Below are 19,303 nucleotides of genomic sequence, written 5' to 3'. Positions count from 1 at the left end.
GAACATATCCTGGAGTGATTGGGTTCTTCGTCCGGCTGCAAGACGTAAAAGAAAGCGCTACTTGGGAGGCAACCCAATGCACTGAATAAAACAAAGCATGTTCATAAAAAAAATTAAAAAAAAAAAAAAAGAAAAAAAAAAAAGAAAAAGAAAAAAAAAAAGGATACTAAACATGGAGAAAGGTGGAGCTTCACAAAGTTTGTTTACGTGAAGCCCCACTACGAGGCGCAGATGCGGAAGGCATAGAAACAGAAGGCATAGAAGCGGGAGGCATCGGGGCGGAAGCCATCGGAGCGGAAGCCATCGGAGCTAGAGCATTCCAGGCCTCTATACTTGGCCAAGCGCTGGATGACCCAGGAAAAAGGTGCCTCTGGAGATAAGACGCAAGCCTTTGACGGTCACTGTAAATTCGACCCTCAGATTCTTGCAGCTCATCAAGCTTCCTCTTCATCCCCGACGAATAGTTATTTGCAAGCACATGCAAACTTCTATTCTCGTACTTGAGCTGCTGGATCTCTTGCTTAAGTCTTTCCACCTCTGCCATCAATGATTCCACCTGACGGGACCTAGCAAGCAGGCGTTGGCCCATGTTGGACACAGAACTCGCACACTGAACACTAAGTGCGAGGGACTCTTGAACGGCCAACTCATCGGACCGTCCTGACAGCAGCCTACTATCTTTTGGAGTGAGGAGGTTCTTAGCTACTATTGTAGCTGTTGTGGCGTCCTGCATCACGGAGTCTTCACCTGTAAGAAGGCCATTAGAAGATAAGAAAGAAGGGCGCCATACGTTACCTTGACGCGGCGCGCCCGTATCACTGCTAAGGCTCAATTCCAAGCTAAGGTTCGATAAGTTTGCCATTTTTCAAAAGTGTTCAAAGAGAAGGGATGGAGTTAAATTTCAAAGGGCCGGAGTCAATTTTCAAGAATGGGAAATCTTCAGAGTGTGTTTGTTGTGGTGATCGATAGCTCAATAAAAAAGCCAAGGCGACGCGTCCACCAATACAAAGAGCCGGATTTTCCGGCGTAAGTTAAGCGACGTTCCCTCGGCTTTTCAGAAAACGCGTTCAACTTTATCAAAAGATTTCTGACAAAGATGAAAACACGTGGAGGCCATCATCGCAACTACACGTCTTTAGCCGACAAGCGCAAAGTTCGGCGACGCTTTCTCTGCTTTTCAGAAAACGCGTGCAGCTTTGTCAAAATGAGCCGCATCTACACTACCACGTGTCGTTCAGAAAGCGAAGGGGCGCCTGCTCAGAAATCGAAGAGGCGTCGTTCAGAAATCAAAGAGGCGTATTCAGAAATCGAAGAGGCGCCAGTATTTAAAAAAAGCCGGATTTGCGGGATCGAAGAGACGTTTGTCGACAAGGGTAAAAGAACAGTACCACCACTTGATATTATCTCTATATATGTCGACCTTCATCTTTTGTGGCAAGGCAGACCTGAAGAAAATGCCCAACTCTTCCTCAACTCTGAGGGCGCACTCCCAGGAAAGCCTTTCGAAATACTCAAATTCCTCTTCTTCCCCAAAGATGATACCGGATGCCTGGAGTACAGATGACCCAGGAGGAAACGGCAGATTGAAGTGTGCTGATTCATTCACCACTTCTTCAAAAGCAAAGGTATCTCATATCATCAAGGTCAAAAGCAAAAGTATCTCATATCATGCTCTTTCCCTGTCTTTTTCTTTGTCCTTGTTCTTACTCGCGTGGCAAAGTAAAAGAAGCAATGAGCCGGCACTTGGAGTCAGTCTTCCGATCTGGAGCCAACTACCTGGAATCTATTCCTGATTGCTTACCTAGCGTTGCTCTCGAGTAGTCATCTTCAACGGTTGATACACTTCCGGAGAAGGGACCACTTCTGCAAAGGGGAGCGAGTAAGGCAAGTGAAAATGATACATTGAAGCATGTGGAGACAAACATAGGCTGAGTTATCCTCCAACCCTTTTCAATAAGAATTGGAAAGATTGAACAAAGAAACAGACCAAAGGGGTAAGCTCAGACCTTCAGGGAAGACCAAAAGAATCCTCCAGCCCAGTAGCACAAAGGAAAATCAACAAGTGGAGGAGACCAAAAGAATCATCCAGCCCAGTTCAAGAGTAAGCCTGTGGAATCACAAAGATCAAAGCCTCAATGCAATCACCAAGGAGAAGAGGGAATTTACACTCCATAACCAGATTTGCGTCCCTAAACTCTTCTCTTTGTTAATTACATCCTGCCATGTTTAGTATGTTTAAGTGCTTTTTGTGTATTTACTTATATTTTGTGTGAATCTATGCTTAAAACATTGAGGACAATGTTTGATTTAAGTGTGGGGGGGTAACTAATGTTGTTAATGCAAATTCGTGGGATTTTATCACCCATAACTTCAAATGTTGTTCCTTACTGTTTTAAGGTGTTTTTAAGTTGTTTTAGAGTGTTTTAGTATGTTTTGTTTTTATAACTCCGAAAATACCATAAAAATTTAAAAAAAAAATTGTTTTGAAAAGCCTAAAAAGAGTGTTTTGAGTCATTTTTGTGTGTTTGTGTCTTAGGATACCTTCCAACACAATGATAAGGATTTGGTTTGTAATTGCATGACTGTTAAAAAGAGTTATGAACATAGAGAAAAGTTTGATTTACTCTTGGTATATGCTTGGTTATGGTTATAATGTATGACTTCACATGCAATCATAAAAGAAAATTCATTTTTGTAACATGCTTGAAGGAAGGAACTCAAACAAACGCTACATCCCTGTGAGACTCGAGCCATTACTTTCTTTGGAGAGTTATTTTCTGTGATTCTTTGTTTTCTAAAGTTGTTGCATGATCTCATTATTCCTTGCTTGGTTGCTACTTAGAATGCAATTGTATCATGATAGAACTAAATGCTAGAACTTATATCCGTTTCATTCAAAGCATGACATTGAATTGCATAATATATATCAAGATGAAGTTGTTGCCACCATAGCCAAATAGCCTTACTTCCCATATTTCGTATATATTAGTTTTAACCCCGTTGAGCCCCGTTAAGACTATTTTCTTTGCTAACCACATCACCCCTTACCTAACCTAGAGTAAGACTTTCCTATACCCTTGTTCTTGAAGTATAGTGAGCATGACTTAAATGAATTCCTTTTGATTAATATGTTGCAGAAAATAAGTGTGGGGGAAGGGATTTTTGTGAATATGTATGTGCCTAAGTCTTAAAGGAGGCAGGGCAAAAAGAAAAAAAAATGTGAGAAAAAGAAGAAGAAAAGAAAGAAAAAGAGTGAAAATAAGTGAGAATGGACTCACAAGTGTGATTGTTGAAGAAAGGGCCCAAAAAGTTTGAATATGGCCCTAAGTTTTGTGTGACTTCCCCTTGGGTGTTCAAAGTTGACTTCTGCGTTCTAAAGGGAATTCTAAGTGCCTAATTCAATACTTTGCTCACTATTGCTTAAAGAACGTTTGTTTTCCCTATCCTTTCATTGTTAGCCAACTCCCCAAGCCCCGTTACAACCTTTGACTTCTATCTTGATCGTTATGTGTTCAATAATGTGGAGTTTGGAATTGATATGAGCTTATGGACTCACTGGTTCTCGTTCTAAGTAGTAGCATTTCATTCATGAGATCATATATATACATGTTAATAATTCCAGAAAATGCTTTCCTTGTTATAACATATGTGAGTGTTCGTCTACATGTTTACATCAATCTTCTCACATATACCTAGTGTAGGGAGTGTAGTCAGAAAATCTGTGTGAAAAACGAGTGCATATCTTGTAAGGATTTGAGCAAATTCTCTAAGGCATGTTACTACATTCAAAACATGGTTTTAAATGCTTAATTGTGAAATAATATGTGGTGACTATGAGTAAGAATGTACTTAAGTGTGAAGATGACAAAAAATCTATGGGACTAATGATTTTTAACTTGTCATGTGCATTGGAAATCCCTGAAACGATTGTTGGAAGGTTTAGGTTGAGTTTTTCTTGTTTAATGTCGTTTTGTTTTTGGTTTCTTTTGTTTTGTTTTGCTCGAGGACTAGCAAAAGATAAGTGTGGGGGTATTTGATAGGAGCATATTCATGCGACTTAAATGGCTTGTTCTCGTGCATTTACGTTATGTTTCTTTAGTTATTTTAGTACTTTAAGCTATTTTCGTGTGTTTGTAGGTCCAAAGGGCTAAAGGAGCAAAAAGATGCATTTTGGAGACTTTTGGAGCACTTTTGGGCTAAGGATGGATAGCTTATGCTTGGAGCCAAAGTGTTGGACGAAATTGAAGACCTAATTGAAGACCAAAGTGTTGGAACCTTGTTCCCTTTAGTTTTAGGACATTTAAACCTTTCCAATTTCCTTAGCCGTGCATAACATTCCAACATTCCACTCCTTCATTTCAGCCACACTCCCACATATCATTACTTATCATCACATATCATATCACTTATCACTTATCACTCATCACTTATCTTATCATTCACCACTTATCATATCATACACTCAATCACTTATCACATATCACTTATCACATATCATTCACCACTTATCATTCACCACTTATCATATCATACACTCAATCACTTATCACTTATCATCATCACTCTAGCTTTAATTCACATGCACATTCACTCACCACAAACATTTCACATGCACTTGTTCCTCCATTAAATCAGCCACATGCACTTCCCACTCATCATAACCTAGCTGCACAAGCCACCCCACATGTCCCTTTAATCATTCAAACATGCACTCCCATTAATTAAACCATGCAGCCACACCTTTACCCACATGCACCATTCAAACATACACCCAAACACCACCAGAAATCATCATTGCCGTGGGTACCTATCCCATTTCAGATTGTCATTCCACTTCATTGCACATGCATCTTCATAATTCAACACATGCATTCATTATTTATTTACTTTGCATCCTTTAATTTAATCACATGCACATTCAAACAAACACAATCATTCCAGCCATACCTTGCATTTTCAGATTGTTCCTCCATCATTGCACCACAATGCAGCCACATGCACTTGTTCCTCTAACATTTCAGCCACTTGCACTCTCATTCTCTCCCAAAACCGTGCACATGCATTCTCCTTGCATTTCCAGCCATTCCACATGCTATTTCAGCCACATGCACTCATAATCATTCAACCAACTTTGCACATGCATTCATCATCATAACCTAGCTGTCATGTTCCCCCCATTTCACCTATAAATAAGCATCCATTGCATTCATTCTCATACACATCCATTCACCACAGAAATAAGGCCTTTGTGCCAGAAATTCATCCATTCCAAACACTCATCCATTGCAGAAATGTAGACATCAAACCACCCTTGTGCCGTGCCTTCCCTATTAATCCAAACACCACTCCCCAAACCATTCACACCATCAAACTCACCTTAGACCTTGTGCCACAACAAAGAGGAAGAGAAGAGTGCCTAAACGTTCATACAATTCAAGTTTGAGTTGTTGGAATGTTTAGGTGTTTCTTTGATTTCAATGTTTAATTTCAATGACTTTGTTTTGTACGAATGAGGAATGGATGATAAGAGGGCCTAAACGTTCATACAATTCAAGTTTGAGTTGTTGGAATGTTTAGGTGTTTCTTTGATTCTCTTTGTTTTGTACCATGAGGAACTAAACCCCCCTTGGTTAGGGGGTGATTCAAATATATGTTTATGCTTGCATTTTGATTTGAATACTTCTAATTGCGTTTCATAAGTTGTGGATTCAATTCGTTTAACTGTTTGATTGATAACTTATTTATGTATGTTCATTGAGAGTGCACACTTAATTTTCATGCATGAATATGACGCTAGAATATAAGTGAGTTTCACCTAATAGTTACGAACTTATATTCACAAGTAGTGGAGGTTGCTTATAAACAATCGCGTTAAACAAATTCTTGGCATAAGTTTCATGCGTATTCCATAGTAACGAATGCCTCGTCAACACTTATAATTTTCATAGAGCGTAATGATTCTTGCTTGTACCTCTTCTATGCATTCATGTTGAGGACTTGTGGGGAATGTTTTGAATTGTTGTATGCGCTAACCCATCCAATTCAATAACGTTAGGAAGATTTGAAGGTTAATTAGTGCATCACGGTTAACCCGGGGTGTTGAGTTTCATGGTTTATTGAAATGCAATTGGAAATCATTTTATTATGCAAGTGTAACATATGTGAAGATGAACCCCTTAGCTAGCATTCATTCATTTCAATTCCATTCAATTCTATCACACATTCACATTTACATTTTGCTTTAATTTACAATCTGTGCAATTTAATTTAATTTCGTATAAACCTCAATCCCCCTTTACTTTATTGTCCAATTTAGTTAGAAAGTGTCTTAGTTTATGTTTCTAAGTGTTTTGATTCAATTTATTTCCCAATTTCGTCCAAATTCACCAAAGTGCTCAAAACTGCCCAGAAAGTGATTTTAAGGCAGTTTTGAGTGTTTTGGGTGATGTTTGAGTCTTTTGGTTTGTTTTAATGTTTTAAGTGTTTAGTTTTACATTCTTTGAGTTAGTTTAGTGTTTTATATTGTGTTTTTACGTTCTTGAGTCAAGTTATTACATAAATTCGTCCAAATTTGTGTTTGTGCTCAAATCTGCCCAGAAAGTGGTTTTTAGGCAGATTTGAGTGTGTTTGTGTTGTTTTGAGTCTTTTGGTTTGTCTTAGTGTTTTAAAGCTTAGTTTTGCATTCTTTGAGTCTTAGTTAGTATTTCATATTGTTATTTTACGTTTTTGAGTCAAATCCAAGTGGTTAACAATCCCTCCTAATCCCCGGTCTAGAACGATCCCTACTTATACATATACTACAAATTTGACGAAAAGAGGGTTTAATTTGTGTGCGTATAATTCTTGCATCAGTTATTAACCAACTAAAAATCTCTGAAGAAGAGAAAGTTCAACTTATTCAGGCTTTAGAAATTAGAAATACCGACTCTAGTCAATCAGATAAAAATCCCGATTTTTCCGTCTCCGACTCTAGCAGTTCTAGCGACGTCTCCTCACCAAACATTAAGTTTGGGTGCACGGACACTTGTTGTAATAAAATTTCAGTGCTTAATAAGCAAGAAGAACAAGGAGATTTTTTAATGGAATTAATTAGTAAAGTCGATGACCCTGATTTAAAATCTTTTTACTTGAAAAAACTCAAAATTTTGATTTCTCCTCATGAACCTGGCACTAGTCAAACTTCTTCTCAAAAGATTTCTCTCAGCACCACTTTGGAACGGTTTAATAAACCAAAAAAGGATTTAACCATCAAGGATTTACAAAAAGAAATTAATCAAATTAAATCAGAAATTAAGTTTTTAAAAACAGAGAACACTGAAATTCGTTCACAACTCAGTAGAGTACGTACACAAGCGCTTGTAGAAGAACAAGGTAATTCTTCCTCAAATTCCGATTCCGACGCTCACTCAGCTAAATCTTCTTCTTCAAAAGAACTTGTTTTAAGTCTTTTAGACAAAATAAGAATTCGAAAATGGTATTCTAAAGTTACGATAGTAATCGAAGATTTTCATTTAGAAACCATCGCTTTAATTGATTCAGGTGCAGATTTAAATTGCATTCAAGAAGGGTTAATACCTACTAAATATTTTCACAAGTCTACGGAAACACTTAGCGCTGCAAATCAATCCCCGATGAAATTAAACTATGAAATTCCCAAAGCTCACGTTTGTCAACAAAATGTTTGTTTTAAAACTCCATTTGTTTTGATCAAGAATATTTTTGATCCGTTCATTTTGGGACTCCCTTTCATTGCATTAATCTATCCTTTCAAAGTTCATCATAACTGTATTTCTACCAAGGTTTTTGGCCAAAAAATTACTTTAGAATTTTGGATGGAAACAGATCTTAAAAAGTTAAAACAACTTCAAAAAGATAGTGTTTCAAAAACTCTCAACCAGATTACTGCAAAATCCCAACAAATTGCCTTTTTACAGGAAGAAATTCTTCACAAAAGAATTGAAGAACAATTAACAAACAAATCTTTATTAGATTCTATTCGCCAGTTTTCTGATAAGCTTACTAAAGAAATTTGTTCCGATCTTCCAAATGCTTTTTGGCACAGAAAACAACATATTGTTAAACTACCTTATGTTAAAGATTTTATTGAGTCAAAATGAAGGATTATTTTGGAAGATGACATGTTCATTTAAGCAACATCATTAGCATGCAATTAACAAATTAAAGGCGGAATCATGCTAGCATGCACTTAAAAACAAAACATTACCCATGAATGTTCAAAGCCTAGTAAAATGGTGAACCAATAATCAACTCAAAACAAAGTGAGTTGAAATATATAGCTTTGTAGATTCCTCTTTGTATTTAAACAAAGGCTAATCACCCAAAGAGAGGGCCTTCATTCCTTGCATCTTAGATCTATGGATTTGGATGGATGAAAAAGGTTTCTCCAAAGTTCCCAAAATTGAGAACCTCTAATGATTCATCACCAAGGCATAATGAAGAAGAAATGAGTGACCTTGGAAGAGTTTGATTGCTAGATGATCCCTCCAAGGTGGCCGAAATTTTAGAGAGAAAGGAGAGCTTGTGTTCTCATCCTTTCCCCAAAAACAACCCTTAATGAATTTTAGGCTATAAAGTCCTTTATATAGTCCCTTCAAATAAGTGACCTAATGGACCAAAAGCCCTATTCTTCTAACATGGCCGGCCTATAGGGTTTATTGGGCTTTCAAGCTCTTTGTTTATTCAAGTTGTCATACAACTTGAGTTAATGGGCTTGACATTCAAATCCCATTGGGCCTTGCGGCCCAAAACTAACCCGAGGTCTTTAACGAACTTATTCGTTTGATTAATTAACATATTAATTAATCCTAGCCTTAGATAAATAATTAAACCATTTAATTATTCTTACTCATCTCCGTTGTTTCTTCAAACTCTACCTTACTCGGTGAACGATCCATTAGGTTCCTTTTAGCAAGGCAGTGGGCGATTAAAACTCTTTCTAATCGATTGTGAATTGAAACTTACTTTCAATTCTCCCGTTAGTGATAATACACTTTTAGGGCTTCCACAAACCATGGTTGACGCCTAGCAGCATGTCATGGTTACCCAAGCTAATCAGAAGAGGTGGTGAACCTATTCAGTTTTAGGATTACAAATGCAATACGGTCTTTCTCTAATACAATACTCTTGACCACATTGTTTGGTTTGATAGTTTATTCATGTCTACTATCCAATGTGAGTCTTGTGCTTATATGATTACCTTGAATGTGATTTGGAACACATTCCTAAATCTCATTCATACTTTGGCCAAAGATTCTTAATCATATCATAGAGTATTCTCCCTCAAACAGTTTGAAGGTTAGAGATCCCTTGTTGCGCATTCACTTGCCTCCATGGCTAAGTGGCTTAACCCCAACGATGCCGTGGACACCCTCCTGATGGAGTGACTTTGACATAATCAAAGATTAAGGACCTAACCACAAGACAACTGTGATGCCTCAGGTCAAAAGACTAATTTGCATTATCCCAACCATGAGTTCTCATGTGACATGAATATGAGAACTCTTCGTTGATCGTGTTCAGTGAACTCATTCTCTATTGAGCACCTACGTACTTGTCTTGATGTCACACACACCAATGACTCGAGACTAGTCACTCTCCCTGAGAGAAGACATAGCACGTACTGATCTTAACGGACTGTCAATGCCCAATTGACAATCCTATGATCAGGAACGTTTAGGATGTGTCAACGAAAGAATAGTCTCATGAATCTAACTTCTTTAGATCGCATTCTTCCAATCACATATTCCTTGGACTTATCGTTTAAGCATATAACATTTATATGAGACGGCTCAAACAATAATCCTTGCCCTTTACATTTAAACTACATTAGTTTAACTTTGTGAAATGTCCGTAAAGTATCATCATATGATTGGTTTTAGGGCACATTTCCAACACAAAAATCCCCACAAAAGCACGACCGATTCAAATGAATCAAGAAGTTTTAGAGTTTTGTAAAACTGAAATTAATCAACTTTTAGAAAAAGGAATTATCCGTAAAAGCAAATCTCCATGGTCTTGCCCTGCTTTTTATGTCCAGAAAAACGCAGAATTAGAACGCGGCGCTCCACGACTGGTTATCAACTACAAACCTTTGAATGATGTTTTAGAATGGATTCGATATCCAATTCCTAACAAAAGAGATTTGATAAAAAGACTTTCTCAGGCAACTGTTTTTTCTAAATGTGATATGAAATCAGGCTTTTGGCAAATTCAAATTCATGAATCTGATAAATACAAAACTGCTTTTGTAACTCCTTTTGGACATTACGAGTGGAATGTAATGCCTTTTGGCTTGAAAAATGCACCAAGTGAATTTCAAAATATCATGAATGAAATTTTTAATCAATACAGCCATTTTTCGATTGTTTATATTGATGATGTATTAATTTTCTCAAAATCAATAGATGAGCATTGGAAGCATTTGCATGCATTTGTTAGGATCATTAGGTCCAATGGGTTAGTTGTTTCGGCATCTAAGATTAAGTTATTTCAAACCAAAGTTAGATTTTTAGGTTACCATATTTACAGGTCTACCATCCAACCAATTGATCGAGTCATTCAGTTTGCTGATAAATTTCCAGATCAAATTATTGATAAAACCCAGCTTCAAAGATTCCTTAGATCCCTCAATTATGTTTCAGAATTTTATCCTCATCTGCGTCAACAATGTAAGCCCTTGTTTGATCGTCTCAAGGAAAATCCTCCATCATGGTCAAAGAAAGGTAAAGTAAAACAAACATTCTTAAAGCAATAGTGAGCAAAGTATTGAATTAGGCACTTAGAATTCTCTTAAGAACACAGAAGTCAACTTTGAACACCCAAGGGAAAGTCACACAAAACTTAGGGCCATATTCAACTTTTTGGACCCTTTCTTCAACCATCAACGCTCGTGAGTTCATTCTTACTTATTTTCACTCCTTTTTTTTTTTTTTTTTTTTTTTTTTTTTTCCTTCTTCGTTTTCTTTTGAATCTCAAAACATACATATAAACGTAAGAACAAACTTTTACTCCCCCACACTCATTTTCTTGCATAATGTAACTCAAAAGGAATTCATTTAAGTCATGGTCACTATACTTTAAGAACAAGGGTATAGGAAAGTCCTACTCTAGGCTAGGTAAGGGGTGATGTGGTTAGCAAAGAAAATAGGCTAAACGAGGCTCAACGGGGTTAAAACTAATATATACGAAATATGGGAAGTAAGGCTATTTGGCTATGGTGGCAACTACACAACTTCATCTTGATATATGTTATGCAATTCAATGTCATGCTTTGAATGAAACGGATATAAGTTCTAGCATTTAGTTCTATCATGATACAATTGCATTCTAAGTAGCAACCAAGCAAGGAATAATGAGATCATGCAACAACTTTAGAAAATAAAGAATCATAGAAAATAACTCTCCAAAGAAGGTAATGGCTCGAGTCTCACAGGGTTGTAGCTTTAGTTTGAGTTCCTTCCTTCAAGCATGTTACAAAAACGAATTTTTCTTTTATGATTGCATGTGAAGTCATACATTATAACCATAACCAAGCATATACCAAGAGTAAATCAAACTTTTCTCTATGTTACTAACTCTTTTTAACCGTCATGCAATTATAAACCAAATCCTTATCATTGTGTTGGAAGGTACCCTAAGACACAAACACACAAAAATGACTCAAAACACTTTTTTTAGGCTTTTTAAAACATGTTTTTCAAATTTTTATGTGATTTTCGGAGTTATAAAACAAAACACACTAAAAACACTCTAAAACAACTTAAAAACACCTTAAAACAGCAAGGAACAACATTTGAAGTAATGGGTGATAAAATCCCACGAATTTGTATTAAATATACTTAGTTACCCCCCCCCCCCCCCGCCCCCACACTTAAATCAAACATTGTCCTCAATGTTTTAAGCATAGATTCACACAAAACATAAGTAAACACACAAAAAGCACTTAAACATACTAAACATGGCAAAATGTAATTAACAAAGAGAAGAGTTTAGGGACGCAAATCTGGTTATGGAGTGTAAATTCCCTCTTCTCCTTGGTGATTGCATTGAGGCATTGATCTTGGTGATTCCACAGGCATACTCTTGAACTGGGCTGCATGATTCTTTTGGTCTCCTCCACTTGTTGATTTTCCTTTGTGCTACTGGGCTGGAGGATTCTTTTGGTCTTCCCCGAAGGTCTGAGCTTACCCCTTTGGTCTGTTTCTTTGTTCAATCTTTCCAATTCGTATTGAAAAGGGTTGGAGGATAACTCAGCCTATGTTTGTCTCCACATGCTTCAATGTATCATTTTCACTTGCCTTACTCGCTCCCCTTTGCAGAAGTGGTCCCTTCTCTGGAAGTGTATCAACCGTTGAAGATGACTACTCGAGAGCAACGCTAGGTAAGCAATCAGGAATAGATTCCAGGCAGTTGGCTCCAGATCGGAAGACTGACTCCAAGTGTCGGCTGATTGCTTCTTTTACTTTGCCATGCTAGTAAGAACAAGGACAAAGAAAAAGACAGGGAAAGAGCATGATATGAGATACTTTTGCTTTTGACCTTGATGATATGAGATACCTTTGCTTTTGAAGAAGCGGTGAATGAATCAGCACACTTCAATCCACCGTTTCCTCCTGGGTCATCTGTACTCCAGGCATCTGGTATCATCTTTGGGGAAGAAGAAAGAATTGAGTATTTCGAAAGGCTTTGCTGGGAGTGCGCCCTCAGAGGTGAGGGGGAGTTAGGCATTTTCTTCAGGTTGCCTTGCCATAAAAGACGAAGGTCGACATATATAGAGATAATATCAAGTGGTGGTACTGTTCTTTTACCCTTGTCGACAAATGTCTCTTCGATATCAGAACGACGCCTCTTCGATTTCTGAGCAGGCGCCCCTTCGATTTCTGAACGACGCCCCTTCTCTTTCTGAACGACACGTGGTAGTGCAGATGCGGCTCCTTTTGACAAAGATGCACGCGTTTTCTGAAAAGCAGAGAAAGCGTCGCCGAACTTTGCGCTTGTCGGCTAAAGACGTGTAGTTGCGATGATGGCCTCCACGTGTTTTCAGCTTTGTCAGAAATCTTTTGACAAAGTTGAACGCGTTTTCTGAAAAGCTGAGAAAGCGTCGCCTAACTTACGCCGGAAATTCCGGCTCTTTGAATCGGTGGACGCGTCGCCTTGGCTTTTTATAGAGCTATCGATCACCGCCAACATACACACTCAGAAGATTTCCCATTCTTGAACATCGTCTCCGGCCCTTTGAAATTTAACTCCATCCCTTCTCTTTGAACACTTTTGAAAAAATGGCAAACCCATCGAACCTTAGCTTGGAATTGAGCCTTAGCAGTGATACGGGCGCGCCGCGTCAAGGTAACGTATGGCGCCCTTCTTTTTTATCTTCTAACGGTCTTCTTACAGGTGAAGACTCCGTGATGCAGGACGCCACAACAGCTACAATAGTAGCTAAGAACCTCCTCACTCCAAAAGATAGTAGGCTGCTGTCAGGACGGTCCGATGAGTTGGCCGTTCAAGAGTCCCTCGCACTTAGTGTTCAGTGTGCGAGTTCTGTGTCCAACATGGGCCAACGCCTGCTTGCTCGGTCCCGTCAGGTGGAATCATTGATGGCAGAGGTGGAAAGACTTAAGCAAGAGATCCAGCAGCTTAAGTACGAGAATAGAAGTTTGCATGTGCTTGCAAATAACAATTCATCGGGGATGAAGAGGAAGCTTGATGAGCTGCAAGAATCTGAGGGTCGAATTTACAGTGACCGTCAAAGGCTTGCGTCTTATCTCCAGAGGCACCTTTTTCCTGGGTCATCCAGCGCTTGGCCAAGTATTGAGGCCTGGAATGCTCTAGCTCCGATGCCTCCCGCTCCGATGGCTTCCGCTCCGATGCCTCCCTCTTCTATGCCTTCTGCTTCTATGCCTTCCGCTTCTGCGCCTCGTAGTGGGGCTTCACGTAAACAAACTTTGTGAAGCTCCACCTTTCTCCATGTTTAGTTTTTTTATTTTTTTTTATTTTTTTTTTATTTTTTTATGAACATGCTTTGTTTTATTCAGTGCATTGGGTTGCCTCCCAAGTAGCGCTTTCTTTTACGTCTTGCAGCCGGACGAAGAACCCAATCACTCCAGGATATGTTCACGAATCGGATGAGAACTCCGAGTCATGAACTAGTACCTAAAACAAGAAACAAAACAAGATTAAGAATCTGGAATAAAATAAAAAAAACAAACGAAAATAAAACAATCCAAGGGATTAGCAAATTTTCTAATCCCCGGCAACGGCGCCAAAATTTGATGCGAGATTTATACGCACACATATTAAACCCTCTTTTCGTCAAATTGTAGTATATGTATAAGTAGGGATCGTTCTGGACCGGAGATTAGGAGGGATTGCAAATCACTTGGAAACTGACTCAAAAACGTAAAAACACAAAATAAATGTATTTCTAACTAATCTAACACTTTAAAATAAATGGGGGATTGGTTTTGGATGAATTTAAACTAAAACAGAAACTTGGAAACAGATTATAAAAACGAAATTGATAAAATAGAATGATGAAAAACTAGTTAGAGGGTTCCTTATCCACACATGAACATAAGCATATAATTTGACTCCCAGTTATGACTTCAACAAACGATGAATGACAATGCTCCAAGTTAATTAGGTCCGCTTAAATTAACTTTCAGATTTCCCTAGATTCATTGGATTGGATGATTGCATACGACAATCCAAAGCATTCCTAATCAAAGTCCCTAACCATGGAATACGCATGATAGAGACATTTAACAAAGATCATTAAGTTCAACGGAAATCATAAACATCGACTAGGCATTCATAACTATGGAAAACGCATGTTAATCCAGCCTAGGGTTTACTAAACACAATCGTGACTAGCGATTTTTTATTACTCATGAATATAAGTTCATAACGATTAGGTGAAATTCCCTTATATCCTAGCATCAAGTTTAGGCATGCAAATTAAGTGTCGACCCTCAACCCACATACATAAACAAGTTCTTAATCAAAACAGAAAAGTAAACCACATCTAAAGTTCATGAGTTCATAACTGGAGTAAATCAAATCATAACCAACATATGTCCATGGCTTCAAATTCGCCTCTAACTAAAAAGAAATTAGTTTCACATGTTTAACATAATTGAACAAGAAGTTAAATTAAACATGAAAACAGAAACAAGAAAAGAAAGAACAAATGGATGGAAAGTTAGCTACGGGGTTCATCTCCACATATGTTATACTTCCATAATAAAATGATTTCCAATTGCGTTTCAATAAATCATTAATTCTCAACTCCCCAAGTTAACCGTGATGCACTAATTAACCTTCAAATCTTCCTAACGTTATTGAATTGGATGATTGCATACGACAACCCAAAACATTCCCCACAAGTCCCCTACATGATTGCATAATAGAGATACAAGCAAGAATCATTACGCTCTATGAAGATTATAAGTGTTGACGAGGCATTCGTTACTATGATTGCATGAAACTTATGCCAAGAATTCGTTTAACGCGATTGTTTATAAGCAACCTCCACTACTTGTGAATATAAGTTCATAACGATTAGGTGAAACTCACTTATATTCTAGCGTCATATTCATGCATGAAAATTAAGTGTGCACTCTTAATAAACATACATAAATAAGTTATCAATCAAATAGTTAAACAAATTGAATCCACAACTTATGAAACGCAATTAGAATTAATCAAATCAAAATGCAAGCATAAACATATATTTCGAATCCCCCCCTAGCCAAGGGGGGTTTAGTTCCTCATACAAAACAAAGAGAATTAAAATTAAACATTGAAATCAAAGAAACACCTAAACATTCCAACAACTCAAACTTGAATTGTATGAACGTTTAGGCCCTCTTCTCTTCCTCTTTATTGTAGCATAAGGTCTAAGGGATGTTGTTGGTGTGTTGAATGGATTGGGGAATGATTGAAATGGAAGAGGAATGGTGTTTGGATTATAAGGGAGAGATGGGAAGCCACGGCAAAGGAAGTTTGGTGGTGTGTTTGTGGTGTGTTGTGTATGAAATGAGATGATATTGAATGAATGAATGCAAGGGTATTTATAGGAGTAATGGAGGGAACATGACAGCTAGGAGGTGGGTGGAAATGTGGCTGCAAGTTTGGTGGATGATTATGAGTGAATGCATATGAATGTGGCTAGGTTGGAAAGCTGGAAATCTGAAAATGCAAATGGGAATGCTGAAATGCAAAGGTGGCCACGGTTTTGAGTGTGTTTTGTGTTGGAAATGCATGTGAATGCATGTGAATGTTGTTTGTGTGAAGTGTGTGTGGGTTAAAGAGTGAATGGTGGTGTAATGATGAAGTGTGATGGCTGAAAATGTCAAGGGAAATGCATGTGATTGCACGGCAAAGAATTTCAGGATGCATGTGTGTTGGTGTGTTGTGTGATTGTTTTGTGGTTGAATGATTAAGTGGCTGAATTAAAGAATGGGAGTGCATGTGGCTTAGGTGGTGTAATGATGAAGTGGGAATTGAAAGAATGTGGTTGGAAAGTGGAAGGGAAGGCACGGCACAAAGGGGGAAGTGTTGGAAATGCATGTGATGCATGCCAATGTTGTCTTTTGGTGCATGTGTGTGTTGAATGGTGTCCTTTAATTATGCACGGTTTAGGGCTGTTAAGGGGAGAGAAATGGGAGTGAATGTGGCTTAATGATGAAGGGGGAAAGCTTGGAAAGCATGTGGCAAGGTTGGTTGCATGATGATGATGCATGTGAGTTGAAATGCATATGTTTAAATGGTTGAAATGTGTAGATGATTATGAGTATGATAAGTGATAAGTGAATGATGTATTAAGTGATAAATGAATGATATGTTAAGTGATAAATGAATGATATGTGGTGAGTGATAAGTGAATGGAAGTGATAAGTGATAAGTGAATGGAAGTGATAAGTGAATGGTTTGATAAGTGAATGATATGATAAGTGAATGCTTATAATAAGTGAATGATATGATAAGTGAATGCTTTAAGTGTTTAAAATAGGGAACAAAGCCCTTCCTTGCATGGCAAGGAAGGGAGACACAAGGAAACACACGACAATGTCCTAAGGTTGCAAGGAATGTTGTTTTTGTGTTCTAAAATGCGTAGGAGTCTTCAATGATGCTTAAACATGAGGTCTTTTAGGATTTAACTTTCCTACTTCAAGTCTTTAATTTCGTCCATCCTCTTGGCTCCAAGCATATGATATCCATTCCAATCTCTAATTTGCTCCAAAAGGCATCCTTTTGCATACCTTGCCCTTAGAACCTGAAAACACACAAAAGAAGCATAAAGGACTAAAATAACTAGAGAAACATAACGTAAATGCACGAGAACAAGCCATTTAAGTCGCATGAATATGCTCCTATCATCTGCTCAAGCTAATTATAGTACTATTAAAAAGGAGATATTATCTATTGTATTATGTATTAGCAAGTTCCAAGATTATTTATTAAATCAAAAATTTTTGATTCGGGTCGATTGCAAATCTGCAAAACATGTTTTACAAAAAGATGTTCAAAATATTGCATCAAAACAGATTTTTGCACGCTGGCAAGCCATATTAAGTATTTTTGATTTTGATATTGAATACATTAAAGGCAGCCAGAATTGCATCCTAGATTTTCTAACCAGAGAATTTTTGCAGGGGAAGAATGGGTACTAATCCTAACCAGCAAAGAAGACTTCCAGCCACCCTTGCCCAAACCCCAGCACCAGTAAAACAAAAGTCTATTCCCGACTCTTCATCGGCCCTCGCCATTACAAACAGATTTACTCCCTTAGGATCAACAGTAGGAAATATCCGACCAAATTACCAAACGGCCTTAGCCACCCCTTATGATCCTTACTATTCAGTTCGTTCTCCAACACCTTCACAACCCAAAACACCTAGTTATGCTAAAACATCTCCATATGTCCAAAATGTCAATTCAGAAAAGCTTTTCAGCATCCCTCTTCACATTGACAAAAACCAACCCCCAGAGCGCATTGCCAAATTACTCCTTCCACCAAATTTTCATTTCTTACCAACTGAATCCTATAAAAGCCTAAAATATTACCAGGCTATCCTTTCAGAAACAGAAAGCATTGCTATTAAGCCAATTTACAGTACCACTCACCAAAACAAAATATTGTATCATTCACTCCATATTGGAAAATTCCTTACCGAACTCGAATGGGGAATTCCCCTTTATCACACAAAACCCCTTCATACTCAGCATGTTCTCATCCCAAACAATCATTACAATTACTATGATTATATCCAAGCATGGACCAACATTTTTCTCCACCAAACAGAAGACTTTAGTCATTCATGGTTCATAACCTTTGATAAGAATTTCAGATTACGGTTTCCAGATTGGTGGGCTTCCCATGGTCCAAGCTCTTCTATCATTCCAGATGACCTTCGTCATGTACTCACAAACAATTTCCAGCCCAGTTTTGACAGAAGTCGTTTCGACAACAGTGTTACTATTTTTTCACTACTCATGGCCAAGTACAAGATCCCATGGATTCTCAAATGGAACTTTGAAGTGGACACTGGTGGTATTTACAGAACCCGATGGGTAAAATGGTGGGATAAATTCAACCACCCAAAAATTATTGATCTTGTAAAAGTGGAATTTCCCCAGGCATCTTCTCAGGCACTGCCAATCAAAGTTTCAACTTCGTCCTCACAAGCTTTGCTAGTTCATCAGCAATTTCCTGAGTTGCTAAAAACCCAGGAGCCGATTCAATCCCTATCAGACATTAGTCCGTCATCTTCCCTCAAAGGAAAACCTTCTAAGTCCTCCAGCTCAAAGAAAAAGGAGAATTCTGATAAGTCCTCCCAGCTTCTGGACTTGGCTCAACAGCTCATGGCTGAAGCAGCAAGGCTACAGAAAAAGAAAGGTTCTGACTCGGACTCTGACGCTTCTGATGCAGGGTCTCAGCGTCCCGCCAATTGGGCTGATCAAGTGGACCTTCAAGATGCTCAAGATCCGTTTGATTATTGAACTGCATTATTTGCCCATGTGATTGTGTCAGCCCAACAACATCATCAGCAGTAGCTGCTATCATCTCTTCTGCAAAAGACAAGGCATTATTCTTCAATAGTGAAAAACAAAAATGTCACTATTCACAATAGTGAAAAACAAAAAAGTCACTATTCAACTTTTGTAAAAGAATCAAAGCATCTTTACTATTCATTCAGCTTTTGTAAAAGTAACAACGTGACTCCACAGTAGAGAATCATCAGTCAGCCAGCTTTGCCAGCTTTCTTCTCTTGCCAGCGGG

General features: G+C 38.1%; 1 pseudogene; it reads left to right on the top strand.

Annotated features, from left to right (window-relative positions):
* LOC137740670 (uncharacterized) overlaps positions 1-19,023 on the top strand; it is a 66,546-nt pseudogene extending 47,523 nt beyond the window's left edge.
* Positions 19,024-19,303: the final 280 nt, after the last annotated feature.

This window comes from Pyrus communis, chromosome 7 (assembly GCF_963583255.1).
Source record: "Pyrus communis chromosome 7, drPyrComm1.1, whole genome shotgun sequence".
Classification (NCBI taxonomy): domain Eukaryota; kingdom Viridiplantae; phylum Streptophyta; class Magnoliopsida; order Rosales; family Rosaceae; genus Pyrus; species Pyrus communis.
This window is presented reverse-complemented; position numbering and strand designations above follow the sequence as displayed.